Source organism: Chiloscyllium plagiosum, unplaced genomic scaffold (genome assembly GCF_037043375.1).
Source record: "Chiloscyllium plagiosum isolate Xiang-an unplaced genomic scaffold, Cpla_swu_hap1 HiC_scaffold_41, whole genome shotgun sequence".
Taxonomy (NCBI): domain Eukaryota; kingdom Metazoa; phylum Chordata; class Chondrichthyes; order Orectolobiformes; family Hemiscylliidae; genus Chiloscyllium; species Chiloscyllium plagiosum.
In genome coordinates this window covers 16,843,872-16,870,629 of record NW_028270179.1, presented here as the reverse complement: position 1 = coordinate 16,870,629, position 26,758 = coordinate 16,843,872, and positions in this window count along the sequence as shown.

Sequence of the window (26,758 nt, the reverse complement as noted above, 5' to 3'; positions counted from 1 at the left end):
ACGGAATTAATTTGCAAGATTACCGAATGAAACACAAACAATATCGAATAGAGCATAGAATGGCATAACCGATCCGAAAACTGAGCAGGTTATCCCAACTTAATGATATGGCAAATTACTGCAACAATCCCCACAAACACGGCCTTGGAATAAAAGAGAAAAACACACAGTGTCCACAGGCGAGAGAGGCGGATAGATTCAGCATGGAAAACCTTCCTCCATGTATGTGTTTTTGGACCAGCAGACTCAAAACTGACTTACTACTTGCTCTGAACAGCCAGACTGCTCAAACCCAAACTAAAACAACTACAACATAACCGTGTTAAAGGAGCAATATCGTCAGTCTTGGGAGACAACTGGTGGTGGTTTATCCTCAGAGTCACCACACCCCCGACAAGGGGAGATATTGGGTAATTTCAACCAGCACAGTATTAATGACTTGGAGTAAGGAAGTGGACATCCATTCCCCAAAATTATAGATGACATAAAGGTTGGTGAAATTCCATGTTTTGAGTTGGAGTTAAACAGTTAATTGGAATATATTAATTGTTGAAGTCAGTGGGTACAATATTGACAAATATTGGAAAACGGTGAAAATTTAAGGCCTTCGTTTTGGAAGGGAGAAAAAAAAAACAGCAGATTATTATTGTAATATGAAAACTGCAACATAATGTGACTTTGGAGGATTTGTTCCCAAAGCACAAAAAATAGCACAGAGGGGCAGCGGGCAACCACAAAGGGTAATGGAATGTTGACCCCTTTTTTCAAGGAACTGAAGTATCACAAGAGGAAAATCTGACTATAACTGTTGAAGGTGCTGGAGAGACAATGTCTCGAAAATAGTGAACAGTTTTTTGTTATTGAATTGAAGGAAACATTTCGTTTTATTGGAGTCAGTTCAGAGAAGGTGCACGAGGATGATTTCGGGTTTGAAGAGAGTATCACATAATCAAAGCCTAAATCTGTCGGGATCAATTCACTGAAGGTTTCGAGAATAAATGTTGTTCTCAAATGATTCTGAAGCGTGCTTGAAAGGACAAACGCTGTTAGGCGGTTTTCCTGCATTGGGAAATCTAGGGCCAGACAGCCAGAGTAAGTAAGCATCAATTTAGATCGAGATGAGGACGAATTTCTTCTCTCAAAGGTTTGTGAATATTTGGAACGCCGTGTCATAGAGAGCTATTGTTATGAGAATTGCTCTGTAAATTTAAGACTGAGATAGGTAGACTCTTGACCGTCGTGGAATCACGGGTTACAGAGAGAGGCAGGAAAATAGATGAGTAGAATTTTGGAACAAAGACAATCCTGTTGAATAGCAGAGCAGGTTCGAGAGGCAGAACGGCCTACTCCTCATAGAGTATGAATTGAATTTTATTTTTATCACTCACACCTTCTGTTATAATACTTTCACCGATCAGATAGCAACAAATTTAAACTTTGGAAAACTGCAGTGCTTTCGAAAAACCCGACTAGAAGGCGGAGAGGGAGTGGTTGGGATGGGCTTGGAGGAATAACAAGAATTAGGAAGGCAAAAGAAACCTCTTCACCACTCTCTAACCAATAAGGAGATCCAACGAGTCACTATATTGTAATCAGACAGGTTATTTAGTCATATGGGGGCACTCAACAATGTTCAGTTACTAGATTATCGGTATCAATACGATGTTTGGTCTGTTGAACGGCTGATATTTGGATACTGAGAAGTGTATAACATGTGTACCATCTGCAGTAAAACAGCATGTCAAGTAATACAATATGAAGGGTCAAGTAATTAATACATGGACACTCGACAGCACACATGTATCAAATGTATTTATGATGTGATTCAATGTCTACAGTGCGGGACACTGATATTTGAACATTCGACTGTCTGTCGCCTGGGTATGGAAAACACGAGAGCAGAATGAGACGCTGAATATATTACAGTCTTTATCATATGAAAATGAAGCCTTTTCATATCCATGGGAGATAGAAATGAGCTTTGTGACCAGTGAGTCCGTGTTATAGGAACTCAACTAACAATAATAGGCAGTCTGCTGAGGGCTCTAATGCTAACATAAAGTGTCCTCATCTTTTATCCAGGAGATCTGGGTTCATAGAGATGCAGAGCCATAGAGCACGGAGACAGATACTTTGGCCTAAACTGGTCGACGCCAATCAAAAAGTCAACCAACGATAACTCCATTTCCCTGCACTTATCCAATATCCTTTGAAACGTTTCCTATCCATGTATTGCGTCAAGTGTATTTTAAATATTGTCAATGAACCTGGCCAACCACTTCTGCTGTCAGCTCATTCCATTTGTAATGCTTACCTCCCTCTGTGGAAAAAGTTACCTCTCAGGCTCCCTTCTTTTTTTCCCCTCTCAACTTAAACTGATTCCATCTCATCTTCAGTTGGACAACCGTGTGAAAGAGACTGAGTGCATTCACCCTATCCATGTTTCTCAAGATCTTCTGCACTTCGATAAAATCCTCTCACAGTGTCCTGTGCTCTGAAGAAAAGAAGTACTAGCTTGTCCAATCTCTCCCTATAAAACAGACCATTGAGTCCTGGCAACATTATTGTGAAATTATTCTGCACTCTTTGCTGTTTGATAAAATCCTTTTTTATCGCAAGGTGACTAAAACTGAACAGAATTCGCGAAATGCGACCAGAGCAACGCCCCTTTGCAAATGACACATGGCTTCTAAACTTCGACACTCAATGCCCCGGCTGATGAAAGTAGGTGTGCTGCAAGGCTTCTTCACTGCCCTGTCTCTTTTTGACCAAATATAAGATCAATTAATATTCATTAGATAAGCAATGGATGACAACGAAATAGTAATGGTTCCATGTGCTTCGTATTGGTTTCACAGATCGGTGCAAGATTGAGTGTTGAAGAGCTGTACTGTGCTGTGATGTTCTGTGTTTATGAATATACCTGTTCAGGATCAGGAGATTTTCCAAATTCATGCATTCTAATACAACAAACATCTCCTCAACAGTGATATGGACTTTGCCAAAGATTGCACCAAAAACTTCCCTAAATTCCCAAGTGTTGATATCTTTCTCCACCGGAAACACAGACGAGAAATATTCATGGATGACCTCGCCCGTTTACCCGCAAATCTGCATATTCATGGTCACTTTGTCCTTGACGGGTCACATTTTCTCTCTAGTTGTTGATTTTTTCTTTAGTATACTTAAAACACCTCTTTGGATTCACCTTAATCTGCTTAGCCAAGTCTATCTCGTGCTCCCTTTTCGCCACACTGTTGTTCTTCCTCACCGAACTCCTGTATTCCCTATATAGCATCTGAGATTCCTTTGATCCCAGGTGCCTCTACCTGATCTATACATCCGTCTACTTTTTTCTTCTCGAAGCCGCAATATTTATTGTTATGCTGTGTTCCCTATTCTTGTCCGTGTTATCCTTCACCCTCAGAGTAATATGTGGACCTTAACCTCGAACAATCTCAGTTTGAAAGTCCTCCCACTTGCTGGAGGTCCCTTTTGCTTGCAACAAAATATTCCAACCAACTCCTGCAAGCTCCCTTCTAAATCCATCAAAATCCACCTTGCCCCAATTTAGACGTTGAACTGTTGACCTGTTTTCTCCCTCTCTTTAATTATTGTAAAATCAATAGATCTATGGTCAGTCGTCCCAACGTACACGACCACTGTCATCTCCATCATTTCTTCTTGAAACCACGGAAGGACAAAACCAACGTTAAAGTGTGCGGCAATGTTTTCTTTTAAGTTAGTAATTGCTGCTCATTGTTGGGACCATCGTTGACATGGGAAAAAAGCTACAGTCTCGCTTTACACCCACTAAAATTCTGCAGGGTGTGATGCGTCTCGATCTTTGAAAGAGGCTGAATGATTTGTTCCTTGTCTTTTCCAGCTGGTTTTGCTGTGACTTTCCTTTCTGATAACATATCGACTTCCAGGCGTACATGACTGATTAAGCTTTCAGTTCTCGTTCTCATGGCATGTTCCAGGCAACCAAACTTGAAAGAATTTTTCACATTTCTGAAATCCGCCTTGTCGCAGTTTCCATTGGTGCATCACGACCAGTAACAGAATCTCACCCAACCCCTAGAAGCAGACCTCGAGATTTACCACCAGTACTCTGGCACCAATAATAAACTCTCGAACAGACCAGCCAATTCTTCACTAACCTTGGGAGCTGAGTGCGTGAATATTGCAAGTTTTGTCTCCCAGATTAAAACATTGACATTACTCATTAGTTATTACACGTCTATTCAAAGTTCTAGGACACCTTAAGATTCTCGCCACCTTCTGCCCTCATCAGTATTTCGCGAAATCACACTACGTTTGTTTCTGTATTTGGTTCAAATGCTCCTCCTTGTCTTATTCCTTTCTAACAGGACTTGCGAACAGTCGTTCAACTTGAAACATTCATGTCATGGCTATTGTGTCCATGTTGAGGCTGGGTCGCTGGATTGACAATTTGACGTGCTGAATAGTGTCAACAACGAAGATTCAATTCGGCCATCAGTCGAGGTAAACATCATAAGGGATATGCCCAAACATTTTAACAGCACACTGTCTACAATGCATAATTAGAGATGAGTCTCTGGTTGATTGAGCATCTGGATCCGTTTATCTGTGGTGTATGTGGGAATGTGTATGTGTGACTGTGCATCGGTGACTTCACGTGTGTATTTGCCAGTGCATGTCGTCGGTCCTGCAGTTGAGTGCATACTTGTGCGTGTTTCTCTTTGATTCATAAGTGAAATGATTCAGGTGTGCGTCATGGACTCTGTCCGTGTTGTTGATTTTGCAGTTATGAACCACAAGGTAGCCTGCTTTATCAAATGAGGACGTCACATCTTCCAAGCAGGTTGTACTGCAGCAGAATATCAGCAGAGGATGAAAACTGTCCAGTTCTTTGTGATGGTGCAAAGTGGATAAAATGTGGCATTGGTTAACGCATACAAGGTCAGGCTGCACCCAAGGTTCAGGAGGGCTGTCGTTTCGGGCAGGACACTTCAGCAGTCCAGAGAGTGGGAGGGGACTTAGAAATGATTAGTGAGTTTGGTGCTGGGAGAAAAGTTGTTGCAAATACGATAAGTGTACAAAGGTTGGAGGTGATTGTGTTAGGTCAATGGGAATGGTGGAGCGAATAGGAGAATGGAGGTTTGACTCTAGGATGGAGCAGTGGGAGTGTAGATTTTGAAACTGGCGAAGTTAATGTTGAGACGGTGTGCTTGTAGATCCCTGAAGTTGAAGATGACATATGCCTCCTCCAGTTTGTGGGTGGCCTACTTTAGGCCGTGAAGGAGCCCCAGACTAGGCAGATCACCGAGGGTGATGAAATGGTTGGCCAGCACAAGTCTCTGTATCCTGGGCCCGTCGTGATTGTGCTCATCTCCATGAACCCGAACTCACTGTTTTTGAAACGTCAATAAAGCTGATGGGAGCATTGCTAACATCCCGTAATATGTGTCTAATTTCAGATTGTGACGATTTGTACCATGTTGCCATCGGGGGCAATGGGAGAAATGGCATAGACAGGTTCACCACTGTCAGCTCCATATCAGCCAACTTCGTAGAATAACTGTCACGAGACAATGCAAAATGAATACATTGACAGCACTCTGGAGATAGGACTGGAGCATGGAACTTTTTGTGAAGGTGATTCCGGAGTAGATGCAAATTGAATGGGTCTCAATCTGCTCGAGATGATCCCATGATTCTACGAAAATCTAGAATTATGAAATGACAGCAAGCCCAATGCTAAGCATTGCCAATTGCTGCAAACGCGCATCCAACTCAGTCGTTCTTTATGGAAGAAATTCTGCTGACCTGACCCAGTCTGGCATCACGTCATTACAGACACACAGCGATATGATGGATTCTAGAGACAACGAGGGAAAGGCAATAAATGATGGTCCCAGTCAGCGAGTCTCATGGGCCATGAGAAAAGTTTGATTTTCACATTTCTGAAACTTTCACCTGATCTTCAGCAGTTTATTTTGAACTGTGCTTTCTGCTTGTCAAACATTTACCTCGCTCACGGAACAGATTGCCATTCTGCTTGTCCCCGTGGAACGAGGTTATTAAGATGGTCACGAATGAGTCACTTCATTGTTCATTTCACAAAGTAACATTGAAACGATGAGCAGGAGCAGGCCATTCTGTCTTGAGACCCTGCTGCAATATTGAATATTGTCTTGACTGATCATTCAACTCAATCCCATTTCCCTGCTTTGTCCCCATGTCTTTTAATGCATTTAACTCCAAACACCATGCATAACGCCTTCTTATTAAATGACACTTTAAATATTATATCATATCATATTATATTATGTTACATTCTATTATGTTATAGCATATCATATCATATCAGATCATATCATGTCAGGTTCAGGAAGCTGTATCTCCTCTCAAGTTATTTCATTGAGTTGTATCGTTTAACGCTAATATCTTAGTGCTTAAGGCAGTCAGGTTTGACTCCACTCTCGGGACATTGCCTGTGTTGAGTTTGCACATTCTCCTGATATCTGCAAACATCCCCATCTGCCACCATGGAATTCCAACCCCTGTCCACCTCTGGGTTTAGTTTGCAGTCTGTATTGAACCTCATGAAATATTTTGATGGTACCAATCACCACATCTCCAGTGCTAAAAATTGCAGGAAGAATTGGCAACCACTTCCTCGCCAGGGGTAATGGAACAGTACACCGATTGTAGCGGGAAGAGATTCCTCGTTTGAATATTCTGTTGTTTCACACACAGTCGAAAGATGTGCATGTTTTGTGGAGTGGTCAAGATAAACTCCCAAGTGAAACAAGAAAATGCAGGTTAGGTGCATAAGCCATAGGAAGTGCAACTTTCGAGGTAGGGTAGTGGTGCAATCTGGCTGGGATGCTCTTTGCATGGTCAGTGTGAACTTGCTGTATCTGGAATTATGAGTTTAGTAATGATCATGAATCCATTGTTGATGTATGACAAATGCATTTGATTCACTAACCTCCTCTCGGGAAGTAAACTGCTATCCTTATGTGGTCTGGTTTACATGTGAGTGCAGACCACAGCAATATATTTCACTCTAAACTGCCCTCTGGGCAATTAGGCATGGGTAATATATGCTGATTTAGCTAGCGTCACCCTTATCCTGTGAATTAATTCAAACAAAGCAAAGTGACCTGTTCCAACACTGCAGCGCATCTCTGATAATTTATTATTTTATGTTTGGGCGCATTCTCCTTTCCTGTTCGTATCTTGAAGTTTTCAATCAGATCAACTCTAAAGTTGCAAATGTGAGAGAAAACAGAATGGATTAGTTCAACATCTCCTCATAACTTAACTGCTGAATTCCAGGCATAACCTGTTCTGTTTCCAAATGTGATTCCACACCCACGGCACTGAAGTACAAATTGACTTGCTCTGTCTGTGCGTAAGTCACTTGGCGCATAGTATTGTGGTGATTAAAAACCTGTCCTGTCTGTAAAGGTGACTCCAGACACACAGCACTTTCCATCTCACTGACGTTTCTGACCTCTCATGTGACTCCAACCGCTGCAATGCGACAACCGATGACACGTTATGGATCTGCACGTGAGTCAAGAAATAAGCACTGCATTCATTGCTGACATGCTGTGACTCTGCATGCTACTCTAGGCCCAAAGAATTGTGATCACCATTTCCTTGCAGTTCTCTATATGTGACTCCATGCCCACAGCATGATGGTCACCATTGACTTGTACCATATATGATTCCAGGCCAAAAGTACCATCAGTTCCTCTGACTTGCTCTGTGTCGACATGTTGCACTGGACCCATGTCTAGCATTGACCTGTTCTGTGTCTGCATATCACTCCACGTACAGCGCTACTGTGTTTTGCATTGACCTGCTGTAACGCCCGATTTAAATCCAAAACAAAGCAATATTATAGTTTCCATTGACATGTTCTGTCGCTACATGTAACTCCAACTTCAAAGCACTGTTTTTCCCACTGACGTGTTCTGGACACAGACGTAACTGCAGATCCACAGCATCATGTTTGCTGTTGACCATATTTGAGCCCACAACACTGTCCATGTCTCTGACCTGTTCTGGATCAACATGTGACGCCAGATCTTCAGCGTTGTGTTTCTCACCGACTTGTTGTGTCTGTACATGTGAATCCAGAACCACAGGACTTCGTGACCACTGACAACTCTGTCTGTGCACGTGATTCCAGATCCACAACACTGTACCAACTATTAACCTGGTCTGTCTCTCCAGTGATAACAGTCTCACAGAACTGTATTTGCAACTATTTTGTGTTCTTTAGTTCAGTCCGGCAACAGCTGTGTATTAACCACTCACCTGCTCTCGACCTACCCGTGATTCCAGACCGACAACATTGTGGGCATCATTGATTAGGTCTCTCTTCACGTATGTCTGTGGACCCACACACAGTGGTTACCCATGTCCAGCTCTCTATCTGTACGTGATTCTTGAAAAAAAAAACAACTCTGTGCTTACCACTGACCTACTGTGCCTTTGCATGCCAGTCAAGGCCAACATCACTGTGATTAACACTGACTTGATATGGGTCTTTTGGTGACTCCAGACCAAAGTGCCATGTTTACCATTGACAAGTTCCATCTCTCCGTCTCTACGTAGAACTCATGACAAAGGCAGGAAAAGGGATTGGGATGTAAGGTAGGAATTCAATGAGCCAGGGTGGAAGCTTTTCAGAAACCGACAGAAAATTCCCAACAGGGTATGACTTGTTTGTTAACCGTTACAAGTGCAGTTGAGGAGAAGAATAGAAAGAGAGAGCTTAGTTGAACAATTACAGAAAGCCACTGTGCAGGAGAAATGAATTCAGACACTTCGATAATTGGAAGTCATACTGGTGGAGGTGGTATTTCTACAAACACATGATATACACCTAAACCACAGTGGCACCAGTATCCTTGGGTTGGGGTGGGGGGGGGGGGCGGCGGTGGATTCGCAAATGGTCTTCGGAGGGTTTAAATCAATTCAACAGACGTTTGAGATCAGAGTCGATAGGTGCGATGCTGGATTCCACAGGTCAGGCAGCACCGGATAAGAAAGTGTCCACGTTCCGAACATCAGCTCTTCAACAGGAATGATGGGTGGCCTAAGGGCTGAGACATAAAAGGGTGCGTAAAGGGGCCGAGGGAAGATCGCCTGGAATGCGATAAGTACATGGACGTGGGGGGTGATGGTGATATTACAGGAGGATGGAGTCTAGATTAGAGTGGTGCTGAAAGAGCACAGCAAGTCAGACAGCATACGAGTAACAGAAAAATCGACGTTTCAGGCCAGAGCCCTTCATCAGGAATGGAGGATGGAGTGGCTAGGTGGGAAATAAGATGGACAAGGACAATTAAAGACAGCGGAAACACGTTGGAAGTTTGGATCTTGAATAGGATGGTCGGAGGTAAAATTGAGAAACTTGTGAAGTCTCCATTGATCCCGTGTGTCTGCAGAGTCTCATCGCGGAAAAGGAGGTGCTCTTCCGCCGGGCGTCTGGTGGCTAAAGGTTTGTGCTGGAGGAAGTCCAGGATTTCCATGTCCTTGGCGGAGTGGGAGGGCGTGTCAAAATGTTTGGCCACAGTGAGGTCATTGGTGGATATGTCGAAGAGGTAAGGATGGACAAATAAATTTGCGGACGATACGAAAGACAATGGAAATGTGGACAATACGTAAGGATGTTGCATTTTTAAGAGGGCCATAGGTAAGCTGGGCTGAGAGGTGGCAAATGCAGTTTAATGTGGAAAAGTGTGAGATGATTCACTTTGGAAGGATTAAAAGGAATAGAGCGTACTGGGTTCATGATAGCATTGACGAGCACAGAGATCTCGGTGTCCATGCGAATAGTTCCCTTCAAAGTTGACACCCAGGTTGATAGAGTTGGCAAAAAAGTGTACCGTGTGGTGCGTTTTATTGGTAGTGGTATTGTGTTTCGAAGCCACGAGGTCATATTGCAGCTGTACAAATCTCTGGTGCGAGCTGAAAACGTGTTGCTGGAAAAGCGCAGCAGGTCAGGCAGCATCCAAGGAGCAGGAGAATTGACGTTTCGGGCATGAACCCTTCTTCAGGAATGAAGAAAGTGTGCCAAGCAGGCGAAGATAAAAGGTAGGGAGGAGGGACTTGGGGGAGGGGCATTGGAAATGCGACAGGTGGAAGGAGGTAAAGGTGAGGGAGATAATGTGAGGGTGATAGGCCGGAGTGGGGGTGGGACGGAGAGGTCAGGAAGAAGATTGCAGGTTAGGAAGGTGGTGCTGAGTTCGAGGGTTGGGACTGAGACAAGGTGGGGGGAGGGGAAGTGATGAAACTGGAGAAATCTGAGTTCAGCCCTTGTGGTTACAGGGTTCCGAGGTGGAAGATGAGGCGCTCTTCCTCCAGCCGTCGTGTTGCTATGGTCTGGCAATGGAGGAGTCCAAGGATCTGTTTGTCCTTGGCGAAGTGGGAGTGGGAGTTGAAGTGTTGAGCGACAGGGTGGTTGGGTTGGTTGGTCCGGGTGTCCCAGAGGTGTTCTCTGAAATGTTCCGCAAATAGGCAGCCTGTCTCCCCAATATAGAGGAGACCACATCGGGTGCAGCAGATACAGAAAATGATGTGTGCGGAGGTGCAGGTGAATTTGTGGCAGATGTGGAAGGATTCCTTGGGGCCTTGGAGAGAAGTAAGTGGGAAGGTGTGGGCGCAAGTTTTGCATTTCTTGCTGTTGCAGGGAAAGGTGCCAGGAGTGGAGGTTGGGTTGGTGAGGGGTATGAACCTGACAAGGGAGTCACGGAGGGAGTGGTCTTTTCGGAATGCTGATAGGGGAGGGGAGGGAAATATATGCCTGGGGGTGGGGTCCGTTTGGAGGTGGCGGAAATAACGACGGATGATACAATATATATGGAGGTTCTTCGAGTGGTAGGTGAGGACCAGTGGGGTTCTGTACTGGCGGCGATTGGAGAGGCGGGGCTCAAGGGAGGAGGAGCGAGAAGTGGAGGAGATGTGGTGGAGAGCATCGTCGATCACGTTTGGGGGAAATTGCGGTCTTTGAAGAAGGAGGTCATCTGGGTTGTTAGGTATTGGAACTGGTCCTCCTGGGAGCAAATGCGGCGGAGATGAAGGAATTGGGAATATGGGATGGCGTTTTTGCGGGGGCAGGGTGGGAGGAGTTGTAATCTAGGTAGCTGTGGGAGTCGGTCAGTTTATAGTAAATGTCCGTGTTGATTCGGTCGCCCGAGATAGAAATGGAGAGGTCTAGGAAGGGGAGGGAGGCGTCTGAGACGGTCCAGGTAAATTTGAAGTCGGTGTGGAAGGTGTTGGTAAAGTGGATGAACTGTTCAACCTCCTCGTGGGAGCAAGAAGCAGCGCCGATTCTGGTGCGGCCGCATTTGCAAATTGCATACAGGTCTGGTTGCCACGTTATGCGAAGGATGGAGAAGCAATAAAAGCGTTGCAGTCGACGTTTACCAGATGTTGAAAAACTCCACGGAGAACGTCTGGCTGCTGCTTCAACCAATGCCTGCTGACGGAATACGAACACCCTTTTAGTGTGTTCTGCCCCTCAATGGTTCATTCACCTCCTGATGCAAGTCAACCCTGCTGTTAAGTGTCCTCCTTGTTTGCACAATGTGGATAGAATTGACACAAATTTTGTTTCTTTTTTGTGTTCCGCCAGCATGCAGGATAAATTTTGTCTCCTGATCGGAGCAAGTGTGACTCCCAATTTCCATCCCTGTCTTCGAGCTCAGAACGCGAAAAAACGGTGATTCTCAGTGTGATTAAACAGGGTGATGCCTAATTCCCCTCTGAGCGAAACATCACGTCTCCTAATCCTTCTCCAAAGAAAGGCTGCAGAATGATTAAGCGACTATGCCTACAGGCTGTGGTTTGTGTGTGATCGACCATAGAGTCAAAGAATGTAGGCGAGGCACTTCAGCCTAATTGAGTCGGCACCGTGGCATGCAAAACAAAAGCTACACTTGTCACACATTCCAAAACTTAACGCTTAGCGTTCAATGTTCGGGCACTTCATATGGTTGATGCAAGAGCTTTTCAAAGATCGCGAGGTTTCCCAGCTGAACGACACACCCAGCCAAATAATTCTAGATCCCACAATACTCCCGTTGAAGCATTTTCCCCTCAACGCCCTTCCAAAACTTTTGCCTTTCAATTTCAAATTATGCCACCTCGTTATTGACCTTCCGACTGAGGGGAGCTGCTTATTACTGCTCACTCTGTCCGTGGCCGTCAGAATCTTGCTCACCTCAAACATTTCTCCCCGCTCCCTTCTCTGCTTCAAAGCAAACAACCCGAGCAGATCTTGCTTTCCTTTGTTGCTCAACTGTTCCATAGAATATAAAACCGCACCGGGAGTACTCCTTCTGCCCATCATACAATTTTAACTAATTCTATCTGCCTGCACGAGGTTTGTATCCCTCTATACACTGTCCGTTCATGTGTCAATCTAAAAGCATGTTAAGCTTTGCTATGGTATCCATTTCTGTCACCTCCCATGGCAGTATGGTCCAATGACCTGCAGCTCTCATTTGAAAGAAAACAACTTTCCTCACATATTTCCATAAATTCCATTCACGTCACCTTAAATCTATTTACACCGGTATTTGACATATCCGCCCTTGTGGAAAAACATCTCCACCTGGCAAACTATCTTCACTTTTTTTTGGCATCTGACACGTCGTCCCTCCTCCTCCCATACTCTCACAGAAGCGACCTAATTTTTTGCAGTCACTCATTGCAGCTAAATCTCTCCTATCCTGCCACACCTCTTTTGTAGCCTCCCCAAAGTATCAATATAATTCCTACGCTGTGGTCATCGGGACTGGACATAATCTTCCGATGGCTGTGTAACCAAAGGCCTGCACAGCAGCAAAGCTACGACAGTGACAATGCCATCGCGCTGTCGTGCCTTTTTTGTGAACGCTGCCCTCCTCACTGTCTCTATGTTAAATGAATGACCTGAATGGGAAACGAGCCTTGGAAATTCATTTTTCCTGCTGTCATTCAGTTTAATTCACGAGTCTGAGAAAGCAGTTTGCCAGGGCTCATTGGATTCACACCATGAAATGAAGCCTGAATTGAAAAGGTGACGGATCACTCCAATCGGAAACTCAAATATTTTCCAGCGTTGTTATTTTGTATCTTCTTCATCTCTGGCAAAAAAGGCATGCAGCACACTTGCAAGTGTGAGCATGCTCCTTCATTCCTTACTGAAACAATTTTAACCAAAGGGTACTTTACAGCAGTAACTTCTCTCTAAAACACATGGAATGATTGGATCGGGGAGACAGAAGAAAAGAGAAAAATATTTTTAATGTGGCCATTCGAGTTAGGAAGGTATCATCCATTGGGCTCACTGAGAGTCACAAAGCGAGAATAATACAGATTGATGTCTCTCGTTTCAAAGTGGATTTTTTTGGGGTCGCGACAGTGCACATTGCATGAAATGGTTCCTACTAATTGTTTGTGAAGACCAGACCTGTGTTTACTGCTGCGGCTCTGGCCTGATATTCATATACCGGTTTAGAACTAATCAGTTTGATCACACTGTGCAGATATTTAGGAAGAGGGACTGCAATGCTCCCGTGCGTTTGCCTCAGGAAGTGAGACGCGATCGGAAACTTTCATTGGCATAAAAGTGAACAGATCCGCTGGTCCGTAACTCAGTGACTTCATTATTCAGAGAGCTGTTGCAATTTGCAAACCGATGCCAGGGACAGAGGTGCAGGCAGATTCGATAGTAGGATTCAAAAGGGACTTCTATATTCATTTGAAGGGTATGAATTGAGAGGGATGTGGAGGCAGATTCGGAGAATAGTGCTAACTGTGCAGGTCTTACAGAAGCCGGGCCCGAAACAATAGATCGAATGGTCGCGCTGTGACCTGGAAAATTGTATGATTCTTATATGATGGACAGCTGACCAAGCCTTGTTCAAAGAGGGGTGGTTCAGACCAATCTCAAAGAAAGAGATAGACGTGGTTAATGTTCAGCAGTTTAGGGTGCAACAGACATCTTGAGGCGTGGCCAAGAGAGACAGATTTATTAATACAACATAGATCAACGAAGACTGGACTTAGAGGAATGCAATATCATGAAGTTTTCAAACTGCAACCACTGCAGATATCAGACCAAAAGACGGAGGAGCAGACGTAGGCTGTTCAGGCCATCGAATCTGTTCTGCCATTCACTGAGATCATGAGTGATCTCATCGTCCACAAATCCAATTTCCTGCCTTATCTCAATACTTCATCGATTCCACTGCGGATTGAAAAGTCTGTCTATCTCATCTTTGAACATACTGAATTTTTCAAGCTCGACAGCACTCTTGCGTAAAGAATTCCCTGGATTTGCAAGAATCCGATTGAAGAAACTCGGCCTCAACACTGTTTTAAATCGTTGCCACTTTGTTCTGAGATGAGGCCCTCTGATCCTAAACTCTGCGACAAGGGCAATCAAACTCACATCAGTTTAACAGTAAAGTCCTTCAAGAGTCATTCATTCTTCAATAAGCTCGCTTCGTACTCTTCGAAACCCCATCGTGATATCATCCAAAATAATGAACCTCTCCTGTGAAGTCAGTCCCTCCATAACTGGCATCAGCCCAATGAACTTTCAGTGGTCTGCTTTTGTTCAGATAACGTACGCGAGACTGTTCACAATATTCCAATTGTGCTGACTAGTGTTTTGTTCTTCCTTTAATGAAGCATCCTACTTTTTTTAAATCCAATGCATTTGAAATTAAAGTCCGGCAAACCCATGTATATAATAAAGCAAATCTGGTGAAGTGTTTGCAAATCCATCTGCTACAGAGATGTTATTGTGGTTCTGTTCGCCGAGCTGGAAATGTTTGTTGCAACGTTTCGTCCCCTGTCTAGGTGACATCCTCAGTGCTTGGGAGCCTCCTGTGAAGCGCTTCTGTGGTGTTTCCTCCGGTATTTATCGTGGCCAGTCCCTGCCGCTTCCGGTTGTCAGTTTCAGCTGTCCGTTTAGTGGCCGGTGTATTGGGTCCAGGTCGATGTGTTTGTTGGTGGAGTTTGTGGATGAGTTCCATGCATCTAGGAATTCCCTGCCTGTTCTTTGTTTGGCTTGCCCTATAATGGTAGTGTTGTCCCAGTCGAATTCATGTTGCTTGTCGTCTGCGTGTGTGGCTACTAAGGATAGCTGGTCGTTGCGTTTCGTGGCTAGTTGATGTTCATGGATGCGGATCGTTAGCTGTCTTCCTGTTTGCCCTATATAGTGTTTTGTGCAGTCCTTGCATGGGATTTTGTACACTACATTAGTTTTGCTCATGCTGGGTATCGGGTCCTTCGTTCTGGTGAGTTGTTGTCTGAGGGTGGCTGTTGGTTTGTGTGCTGTTATAAGTTCTAGTGGTCACAGTAGTCTGGCTGTCAGAGATGTTATAACACAACTTTGGAGCAGGTAGAATTTGAACCCTCCCTTGCACCACGACATCCCACGATCTCTGCATTGTCACGTTACAATCACAAATCTGAGAGGCCAGGGAATATCTCCTTGGCGATCAATATTTGCAATAAGAAAGAATGCATGCGTACAAATGTTTGGACAGACTGGGAATTACGAATGGTATCTTCCTGTGTGCATTAATATTTCGCTTCCATGATTACAGAAAAACGAAGGAATGATGTTGATGTGAATGAACACTCATGATCAACCCGAACGGCAGCAAAGAGTATAATGGCCACCGTTGAAAACAGTGTTTCGCTCGTTTGCTCACGAGAAGCTGTGCGAATTGCTGCAAGTCAGATTAACTGGAGTACTTGCAATTATCGTGATTTTCACAAACACTATGTTTCCACGCATTAAAAGCAGTGTAGCCCACATCATCACTACAGTTGTGAGAGGAAGGATGAAAAGATGGAAGCACAGATCCTCATTTTATGGTTTGAAAGACTGCGCTGCTGGTTTTCATCACTGACAGAATGATGACTGTCTCCTATTAGAATTCATTTTAAAATTAGATCACTAACTGACACAGGGAGTGACGAATGGAAGCTTAAAACTGTCTCCTTCAAGTTTACAGTATATACCAAGCAGAGTTATTGGCCTGAGTAATTAGTGAGGTGAAGAAGATCAAAATAATTTAGTCATAGGAATTCAGGAACATAATTAGGCCATTTAGATTCGCGAACCTGCTCAGCCGTTCGTATAACCATATGCTATCCGTGGGATAATAACATATATTTGCCTTTAACCCATACGCCTTGACACTATTGCTCAATAAAAACGCGTCTATCTCAGATTTAAAAGTAACAATTGAATTATTATTCACCACCATTTGAGCACGAGCGTTCCTGAGGGCCACTACGCTTTGAATGCAGAAGAGCTTTCTATTATCTCTCCCGAATAACTTCACACTAATTTACAAAATGCTGTGGTCATCGCTAAGTGGAACCAGCAATTATTGCCTATTATTATTTGCCCTCACGAGAAGGTGGTGGAGAGCTGCATTCTTGATCTTTTGCAGTCTCTGTGCTGTTGGTTGACCCACAATACCCTCAGGAGGGAATTCTGTGATTCGTCCAAGCACATTCTTTACTTTTAATTCAACTGTGGATATAATTCCATATTCCGTCTGTGGTCAGCAAAGTTTTGGAAAGAATTCTGAGGGATAACATGTATGACTATTTTGCAAAGCATAGTGTGGTTAAAAGCAGTCAGCATGGTTTTGTGAGGGGCAGGTCATGCCTCACAAACATTACTGAGTTATTTGAGGAGGTGACGAGACAGGTTGTCGAACAGTGGATGTGGTGTAAATGGACTTCAGCAAGGCATTTGATAGGGTTCCACAGAGTTGGCTCGTTCAAAAGTCAGGAAGTATGGGATAAAGGGAAATGTGGATATCTGGATTCAGAATTGGCTGGCTGGCAGAAGATAGAGAATGTTTGTAGATGGAAGTATTCTCCCTGGAGGTCAGTGTTGTTTGGCGTCCCGCAGGTCTCTGTTCATGGGCCTTTGCCCTTTGCAGTTTTTGTAAATGACTTGAATGAGAAGGTTGAGAGGTGGGTTAGTAAATTTGCAGATGACACAAAGGTTGGAGGTGCTGTCGATAATATGGAGTACTACTGCAGGCTGCAGTAGACAGGATGCAGAGCTTGGCTGAAAAAGGGAAGTTGGAGTTCAACCTGGAAAAATGCGAAGTGATCATTTTGGAAGTTCGAACTCGAATACTGAATATAGGATTAAAGACAGGATTCTTGGCAGTGTGGTGGAGCAGAGGGATCTGGGTGTTCAAGTACGTAGATCCCTCAACATTACCACCCAAGTTGATAGGGTCGTTAAGAAAGCGTATGGTGTTTTGGCTTTCATAATCGGGGTATCGAGTTTAAGAGCCAAAAGGTTTTGCTGCAGCTCGACAAGTCCCTGGTGAGAACACACTTGGAATATTGTGTCCAGTTCTGGTCGCCCTACTATAGGAAAAATACAGATACTTTGGAGAGGGTGCAAAGAAGTTTTACCAGGATGTTGCCTGGACTGGAGGACTCGCCTTATGAAGAAAGTTTGAATAGGTTCGTACTTTTCTCTCTGGAGAGAAGTAGGAAGAGAGGAGACCAGATCGAGGTGTACAGCATAGCGAGTGGCATTTATAGAGTCAATAGCAAGAGACTGTTCCCCAGTGCAGGATTGACTGGTACGAGGAGTCATCGTTTAAAGGTATTAGAAGGAAGATATAAATGAGACGTTAGAGGTAGGTTCTTTGTGCAGACGGTTGTGAATGCATGGAATGCCTTGCCAGCTGTGGTGGTGGAAGCAGAGTCATGGGGACATTTAAGCGATGCTGGACATGCACGTGGATATCCGTGAGTTGATGGGTGTGTATGATAAGTTACTATATTTTACATTAGGATTAAATCTCGTCACAACATCGTGGTGAAAGGGCCTGTTCTGTACTGTACTTTTCTATGTTCTGTTTTCTATGTTCTATGTTATAGGTTACGTTTATCTCCCTGCCTTTCCCTGTCGACGCCCGGAAGACCTTGATTAGACCAGCTGTTCAACTTCAGGATTCGAAAGATTAAACACCGAATGTGTCTAATCACTTCTTTTGCCCTTGTAATGATCCCCTTCCAGGTCCTTGGTCTCCTTCCCGATGTCTTTGCAGAGTGAATGATTTTTTAGTTGGGGGTACTCCCAGAGATTTGGAGATCGGGTGCTATCCCTCGTAGCTAACTCTGTCAATGGATAACAGAAGCAAATCTAGAATGACAGAAGCCCTACTGTGTGGAAGCAGGCGATTCGGCCATCGTTTCCACAGCGACTGTCTGGAGACCATCCCATCCAGACCCACCACCATACTTTGATCCTGTCACCTTGCATTCCCTACAGCCAATCCACATATCCTGAATAATTTTGGAGTGTGAGAAGAAAGTGAAATCCCCAGAGGCAACACACGCCAATGCAGGGTAAACGTTCAAACGGCCAGGCTCCCATGGGTGGAATCAAAACAAGTTTGTTGGCACTGTGAAGCCGCAGGGTTAGCCATTGATCAACTGTGCCACGCAATAACCTTGCACAGTTTATTGCACAAATATTTGGGAAAATAACAAAAAACTCCACAAGAGCAGAACAATGGAAGAATTCGAAATTATTGAATATAATTTGGAAATGTACACCTTGATGAATGTTTGTGAGGGGCAGATGATGATTCAACAGCCTTATGGAATTATTTGAGCAAGTGACAAAACACATTAATTGGGGATAGCAGTTGATGTCGAAATGAATTTTAGCATGGAGCTTGCTAATTCAGAAAGTAATGACACATGGGCTACAGGAAAATCTGGCTGCCGGAATACAGTTTTGGCTGTCCCACTAAAGAAATAGAGTGGTAGCAGATAGAAGGGTACAACATCAGTACAATATTGAGGTTCGAAGGGCCTGCACTGCGCTTTACTATTCTGACCTATGTTATATGTATAACGTTAAATGAAAGTGATGCAGGCTTGATAGCTGAAAAGTATCATTTCTTGTCTGTTCCTGAAAATACAGACACAAAGGTTATGTTTCCTACTTCAGTCATTTCTCTCACTCTCTCTCTTTCTCTCTCTCTCGGTTTCTGTCTCCCTGTCCCTTCATGAGGTAATATCAATCAGACTGGGTGAAGCATATGTTTACTTTCTGCCTCCCGTTATTAATGAGCTGTCAACGTAATACACACAAGATGCAGCCAACCACTTTTCATGACGTGTCCTTATTACTGACGGTGTACCTCTTGATCTTATAAGCTTGCGAACTGACTTTGGCCCGGAGATGTGAGACAGTCAGTGGAGAATGTCGAAGGCACCACTCTTGGCACTCGGTGTACTGATGCTTGAACAGTCCATTGCTTCTGACGCATTTTTCGAATCTCCTGAATTCGAAGTTCAGTATTTTTCCTCCCATTGCACCATTCGTAGGTATATGAGAAGGTCATTCATTCCCTCCATGCCGACATCACAGCAAACTGTTTCAGCAGTGAGTCATGGCCAAAACTCATTTCTTTCGTTGAAACATCATTCACTTTCACCAAATAAGATCAATGCTTTCCTGTTGTATCAGAATGATTTTCGCAATTTATTCATTAACAATCTTCTGCTGGTGCCAATTCCTGTCAGTCCTCCACACATCGATCATTGCCATCTCCTGACCACATCGACTCCCTCTTCTGTGTGTGATCACCTGGGCCATCCCCTTACTTTGACACTAGGCTTTTCAATATTCCAACTCTTAACCCTTCTATCAGAAATCTAAAGTTTGAATCCCAAAGATACGAGACTTGTTCCGGCATAGAATGCGACCATTTAGCTTTGATCTAATACCAGATCAAATGTTGATAGTACTTCGGACCATGGAATAATTAGTTCTTTGAAATTTATTCTTAAAGGAATCTACTACAAAAGAAGTAATTGTTTCGGCAACCGTAGAAGATATCAGTAAGTCTGCCGTTTGAATATGCTGGACAGTTTTGATCGCCTGACTTGAGAAGGTATACAATTGTTTAGGAGGCAATTCAGAGGAGGTTCAGTCAATTGAGACAAGGAGTGAAGATTTTGCTCATGAAGAAGATTGAAGCAGTTAAACCTCTCATCTCCCAGTAGTTAGAAGAATGGGTGGAGAGGAATTCGGAATCTGCAAAACAATAATTACGATTGATAAAATTGACGTAGAACGGATGAGTCTTCAGATCCGCTTATGAAGAAAGTTAAAACATTTAGAGCCTCTAATCTCCCAGTAGTTAGAAGAATGAGCAGAGATTAAATCGGAGTTTGAAAAATGCTAAGTACGATTGATAAAGTCGATGTAGAACAGATGGTTCTTCAGATCGGGCAATGTAGAAGGACGGGTACACGTTTTACAATGAAGGGTATAGATTGAAAGCAGAGATGAGGAAAAGTCACTTTTCTCAAGGTGTCCTCACTGACGCCGAATGCAGTTTATGTCGGGACATTAAGTAAAGATAAAGAGGATAGGACAGTTTTTCTTTACTGACAACGGGTTGAAGGGAGATTACTGGAATGTGGAGTTGGGGTTGAGGTAAGTTCACCCATGATTGCATTAAATTTGCGCAGGCTTGTGGGATTGACTACCTTTCTCCTTTTCCTAGTTCTTCTCCTCTCAAACAATATAGTTAACGCTGGGATCGATTTTTATAATGAGACACTGACATAATCCCTGCACCCTTCTCTCCAGCAACACCACTCTGTAGCATCCACAATACAGAAATGATTCAAACTGTTCCCTGAATGCTGTATCTAATTGGATCGCCTATGCCAAGTAGTACTCACAGATTTGATCATGTTTTTCTGTGTATATTCGAGCAATGTCCGAATTTTAAAAGCATTTATTTTTGAGTTATTTGATGGAAGCCTACCATCTCCCTCCCTTTCAGCACTACCAGACTTCCAAATGTCCAGTGCCTCTGTTTTCCACCAATTGCAGCTGGTTAAAACATTGGCTTAGGAACAATGAAGGTGAAAAGTTGTAAAAAGGTATTTCGATGATTTCAACGCAATTGGGGAAAAGAAAAATATGGTTTGTTGAAGCATCATGTTTTAAGGAAGCTGTTTGAGTTAATTGACAACATGAGTTGTAGACAAAGGGCAACCCCTGGACGTGGTTTAATTAAATTTCAAGAGGGCTTTATACAAGGTGTTCCACCGCGTAAATAGGATGTACATGTGCAAGGGCGGCATGGAGAGAAGAATGACGTGTTTGGTAGGAAGTAGACAGGAGCTAACTTGGGATTGGTTCAGCTTGAGACAGAAGGTTACAGGCTGGAACCTGAAATGTTTACTGTATTTCTAAATCGTTCAGACACAGAAATTGTGTGGACGGCAGAAAGATAGCCCGACAGAATAATACCTCAATAATCCAACTCTTCACATGAGTTAAGAATTGCGTTGAACCTAAATAAGTTTAGGAAACGCACTTTGGAAGAAGAATCAAGACAGGAGTGTAGTCGTGACTGCTGGGTCATGACGAGGCTCAAAGGAATAGATGTATCTTCGCATCCTTGTCCATATGTTTACAGTATAATTAAGAACGACCGTTTCCATTATCATTCGGGGCATAGACTTTAAAAGCAGAAGAATATGTTGGACCTGCACAGAATTTTAGTTTGGGAACAGCTGAAATTTTGCTTGTACGTCTGGTTACCACAATACAGGAAGGATGTGTTTTGTCTGGAGAAAAAGAGAACCTGGCAAGTTAAATTAAGTCTCGAGTTTCCACACGAGCAATTTCCCTACATCTGTGTTTTAATTCAGCAGTCCCTTATTCTCAAACTATGGCCTCCCGTTGTAGATACCGACGACGTGAGGAAACATCAGCTCGATCTTAACTTTGTCTTTCTTTTAGGCAGCTCACACAGACTCACAGAGTCATACACTTTAGTGAATTTTGTTTTGTGAACGTAGAAATAAATGCAAGAGGAGATATTCGATGCTTCAGTGTGACAGGGCATTGTTGATACGACATCTGGAGTGCAGAGCAGTAAACAAATTCAAATATGCAGATGACTCGAAACTTGGGAGAAATGAAAACTATGGGGAGAATATTGCAGAGATCCAAAAATACACTGGCAAATTGATGGAGTTTGCAGGGAAGAGGTTGATACATTTCAATACATGGAAGTGTGAGGTGATTCACTTAGTTGGAAGAATACTAAATGGTAAAATAAAAAGTGGGAGTGGGTGGTCGGAAGTTAAAGAGGGCCAGGCGCAAATGAACATGCTTGCATCTGCGGGCAAATAAAAGACCCAGGCTGGACAGAGGGTGCGAACGGCAAACAAAGAATAAATTAGGTAGGACTGCCCTCATTGCAGAGAAGACGGATGAGAGGATATCAGACGGATGGTTTCAAAATCATGACATAACACTAAATGGAGTACGTCGGGAGAAGGCTTTACTATTTATAAAAAGAACAAGAATGAGAGGGGCGTACAGTTAAAGTGGTGTGCAAATGAAACAGTACTGAAGTAAGGAAATTTTGTATTCACCCTGCGACGCTTAGGGGTCTGGAATGCATGGCTTGGAAGAAAAGGCAAGGCAGCTTCAATTAAAACCTTCAAGATGGAAGTTGGTTGTTTGTTGGGAAGGAAATAAATTGCAGATTTCTGAGGAAATAGCCTAAACATTTGCAACAGGTGACAGAACAGAACTGTAAACTGCGGGCCATATAGCATCGGGGGCGGCCTAAATAATATGGGGGATTCCGTGACATTGGAATTCGACCTTCTCCCTCTGGCTTCCACCGACCAGAGAGAGATATAAAAGACTCCATACTTCTTTACAGGGTATAAAAACGACTGTAAAAAAGCTGGTGGAAGGTGCTTGGTCAATGTGTGCACAGCACTTCAAGTGGAATCTGTCATGAGGCTGTGCCCGTTTGAACAACGCTGTTGGAAGAATCGGCGATCTCAGAGAAGCCATGGGGACCCTGACTTCATTTGATGATTGCGTTGACTGCGAAGGCTGTGTGGGGTCGGACTCCGAAACACCTTGTTCCTTGAGAGTTGTAAATTAAAACCAGCTGAATTGTAAACTACACCTTGTTCATGTCCCATTTGTTGCCACATGGACACGCCCGGGAAACGTCAGGACGTCTGGAAGTTGCAACATAGAGAGAGAAGGAAGTAGAGTTAACATTTTGAGTCTGGTTGAACTTCTATGTAGAGAGAAACGCAACTGTTCTTCCAGCAAATATGGACAGAGAGAAGAAGAGTGAGCAAGAGAGAGCGAGGGGGAGAGAGAGAGGGAGAGACAGAGACATAGACAGACACAGAGAGGGAAAACACAGAGGGAGAGGCATTGTTCAAATCAGGGGATGAAAAATAATCGCGAGTGCAGAGGAATGAGGTTGGTTTGAAATCAGTCATGATGGGGATTTCATTCAAAGTTACAGAACATTGAGAGACTTGTATAGAATGAACATGGCGATGACGTATCCGTGAGTAGGAGAGGCTGGGATGCTAGGGCACAGCTTGAAAGTAACAGTTCAACTCTCTTGATTTAAGACAGACTGTCTTCATCTAGAGGATGGTGACTCCGTAAATTCATTGCCTCAGAAGGCCGTGGAAGCCAGGTCATTGAGCGCATTTCAGTCAGGAATCGATAGGTTCTTCGTTGGTAAGACGATCAACGGTTATGTGGTCGGGGAGGGCTAGGTGGACGGCAGAAGCCAGGTGTTGAGAAATCTATCAGCTTTGATCAAATTTTGGAGCAGATTCAGGGGCAAAATGGTTACATTCTGTATCTATGTTTCACAAGCTTGTGATTTTGTGGAATAGAGCAGCAGGCTTGAATGGCCAAGTCGCTGATACTATCCCTTATGCCTGTATGTGCGGCTCGTCAATACAGACGCAGCTCAACGTTGTCAACTGTCAATGCTAATAAAAGGGTGCGAGTTGAGGATGAACAGCAAGAGAGTACCACACTGTTCGAGAGCTCACGCTGAGAAACGATCTCACTGTCAGCGGCTTTAAATAGTGGGAGCGCCGTTCTATCGGAGAGTCAGTGTAACGTGGATGGAACGGAGAGTCAAGAGGAATGACAATCCGCCATGAGCTGACATTACACTAAATACAGAAATATTAATTAGTCAGTAATGAAAGAGCACCAATCACTCTCTCGGAAAGGTTGCACTGACGTCTGCACTCACAACTGGAAAGACAGATCTGGTGGGGCACCGCACTGTGGCAGACTCAGTCCTGATGCAATCCTGAACTAACACACAGTCAGTCGAACGTGAGCGCTACGTGCAGGTGCGTTAGTCTGGAACAAACATTGCAGGGTCAGAAGCAGGAATTTGGGGATGGGCTGCTCTGCACCCCTCTCTGAGAAAAAAATTGGGAAGTGAGCAAGCGGTTGATCCGCAGGAGAAAAGGGCTCTGTACATCTCGCACAATGCTGCAGCCTTTGAATACATGTGAATAACTGTGTGTATGTGTGTGTGCGTGTGTGTGTGTGTGTGTGTGTTAGTGTGTGTGTGTTAGTGTGTGTGTGTGTGTGTGTGTGTGTGAGCGTTTAGAATAAAATGCTGTCCAAACATTTTATTAAAAGTCGATCAGAAATCCGTTTTAATGCACGGAGACGTTAGGGACATATATTATTTGATTTTATTTACTCGTCACATGTCGGCAAATCTGGCTGTCCAGCGTGTATTGCCCACCACTAGTTTCCACCCTAACACGGTGGCTGTGAATGTTTTCTTGAACAGCTGCTGTCCATGTTCTCGCGGTAGACTCACAGTGCTGTTTGGAAGGCCGTTCAGGAATGAGATCCAGTGACACAGAAGGAACGGTCTCATTGGATTGGGGCATCGTCACTCAGCTACCCATCAGATTATGGCCTCGTTTTAAACATAGACATAATAACTGAATTGCAGAAGTGACGGGACAGTGACATTTTATAACATCGAGATCGCTTTCGACCGATCATGAGCAAAACTGGAATAAATGGGAATCAAGAGGAAAATGCTCCCGTGGTTGGGCTCATACCTTGAAGACAGGCCAAGTGACGATGTTGTTGCAGGGCAGTAATCTCAGTTCCAGAACACCACGACATCTTTTCCTCATGATAGTGCCCATGGCTAAATTATCTTCTGGCACTCTATCATAATGACTTTAGTGGGGGAGTTGCTGATGCGTGTGCAATGTCCATCAACATTTGCATCCACGTAGGTACAGAAACAGTCCATTTTTAATTACAAGATCTGTACGATGCCGAGGCTAGGCTGACAAGAGGCAGCGCGAATGTGAGCACTGCTGATGCTGGAGATTAGAGACGAGAGTGGGTTTCTAGAAAAGCACAACGGGCCAGACAGCATCCGAGGAACAGGAAATTCGACGTTTCGAACAAAAGCCCTTCATTAGGAAGGGCCTTTGCATGAAAGTCTATTTTCATGCTCTTCGGATGTCGCCTGGACTACTGTGCTTTTACAGCAGCACATTCTCCACTGATAAATTGCAAGTCACATCCACGTCATACAAATGTCAAGTTATGAACCCTACCAAGAGCAGACAATCTAGTAATTGCCCCTTCTCATCCAATGGTGTTACAATCAATGAGTCACCACTATAACCATCCTGGGATTTACATTTGGCAAGGAACTAAACTGGTTTCACCACGTAAACACATTAGAATAGCAACAGGTCAGAGACTTGGAATGCTGTGCCGAATGCTGTGACGAAAACAACTCTACATAATCTCAAATTTACATGTCATGAGCTTTATGGATTACCGCCCACTTGTATGGATTATTGCAGCTGCAACAATACTTAAGAAGGTTTGCATCATTTAGGAAAAAGCACACTGCATGAATGGTATTATATTCCCAACGTTCCAATCGCTCCAACGCCCACACTCAGAAGCTTCACTGTGTACTTTATTCAGGATACCGTGGCGAAATTCTGCAGGGTTCCATCAGATCGCACTATGAAAACTCAGACCACTTTGCCCTCGAAGGAAAAGTCAGCAGATACATGGGAAAGCTTTACCTGCAAGTTCTCCTGTAAGCCACTCACATCCTGACTTCGAACATGAACAAAAAAAAGAAGTATACCACAGGCACAGGTCCGAAGCCCTCCAAATCGTTTCTGCACATTACGCCACAAATTAAACTAAATTTCATGCCTTCTGTCCTTAAACAGTCCGTATTCCTTTATTCCCGTAACCATCCAAATGCTTCTTAAATGTCGCCAACATGATTTTTCCATCACCTCATATGGCAGTGCGTTCCAGGCTCTGACCAATATCGCTGTGAATTTCTTCCCACGCACATCTCCATTGGTGAATACTGATACAAATTCTTCATTAAGCATCTCTCCACTTTCGGTGGCTTCATGTGTAATTTCAAACTTTATCCTTGCGTTAGTCAACTGTTTCCCTTGTTACACTCTTTCTTCTTATATATGCATGGAATGACTTGGGATTCTCTTTGGCTTTGCTTGATAAAGACATTTCGTGGCCCCTTTTAGACTTCCTAATACCACGTTTAGCATCGTTCCTAATTTTCTTTATATTCCCAATGTGATTCGTCAGTTTGTACCTGTATTTCCCGTATCATTGGTACCATGGCTGATCCGATGATCCCAACTTCTACTTTCCTGCCTTTCCCACGTCACCCTGGTTTCCCTGATGAATCAAAGTCTTACCATTTCTGCTGTAAATATACGTACTGACCCAGCCTCTACAGATCTCTGCTGCAAGGAATTCCCTAGGTTCACTATATTCTGAGAGAAGAACCTCCTTCGCATCTCTGTCTCCAATGGGTGA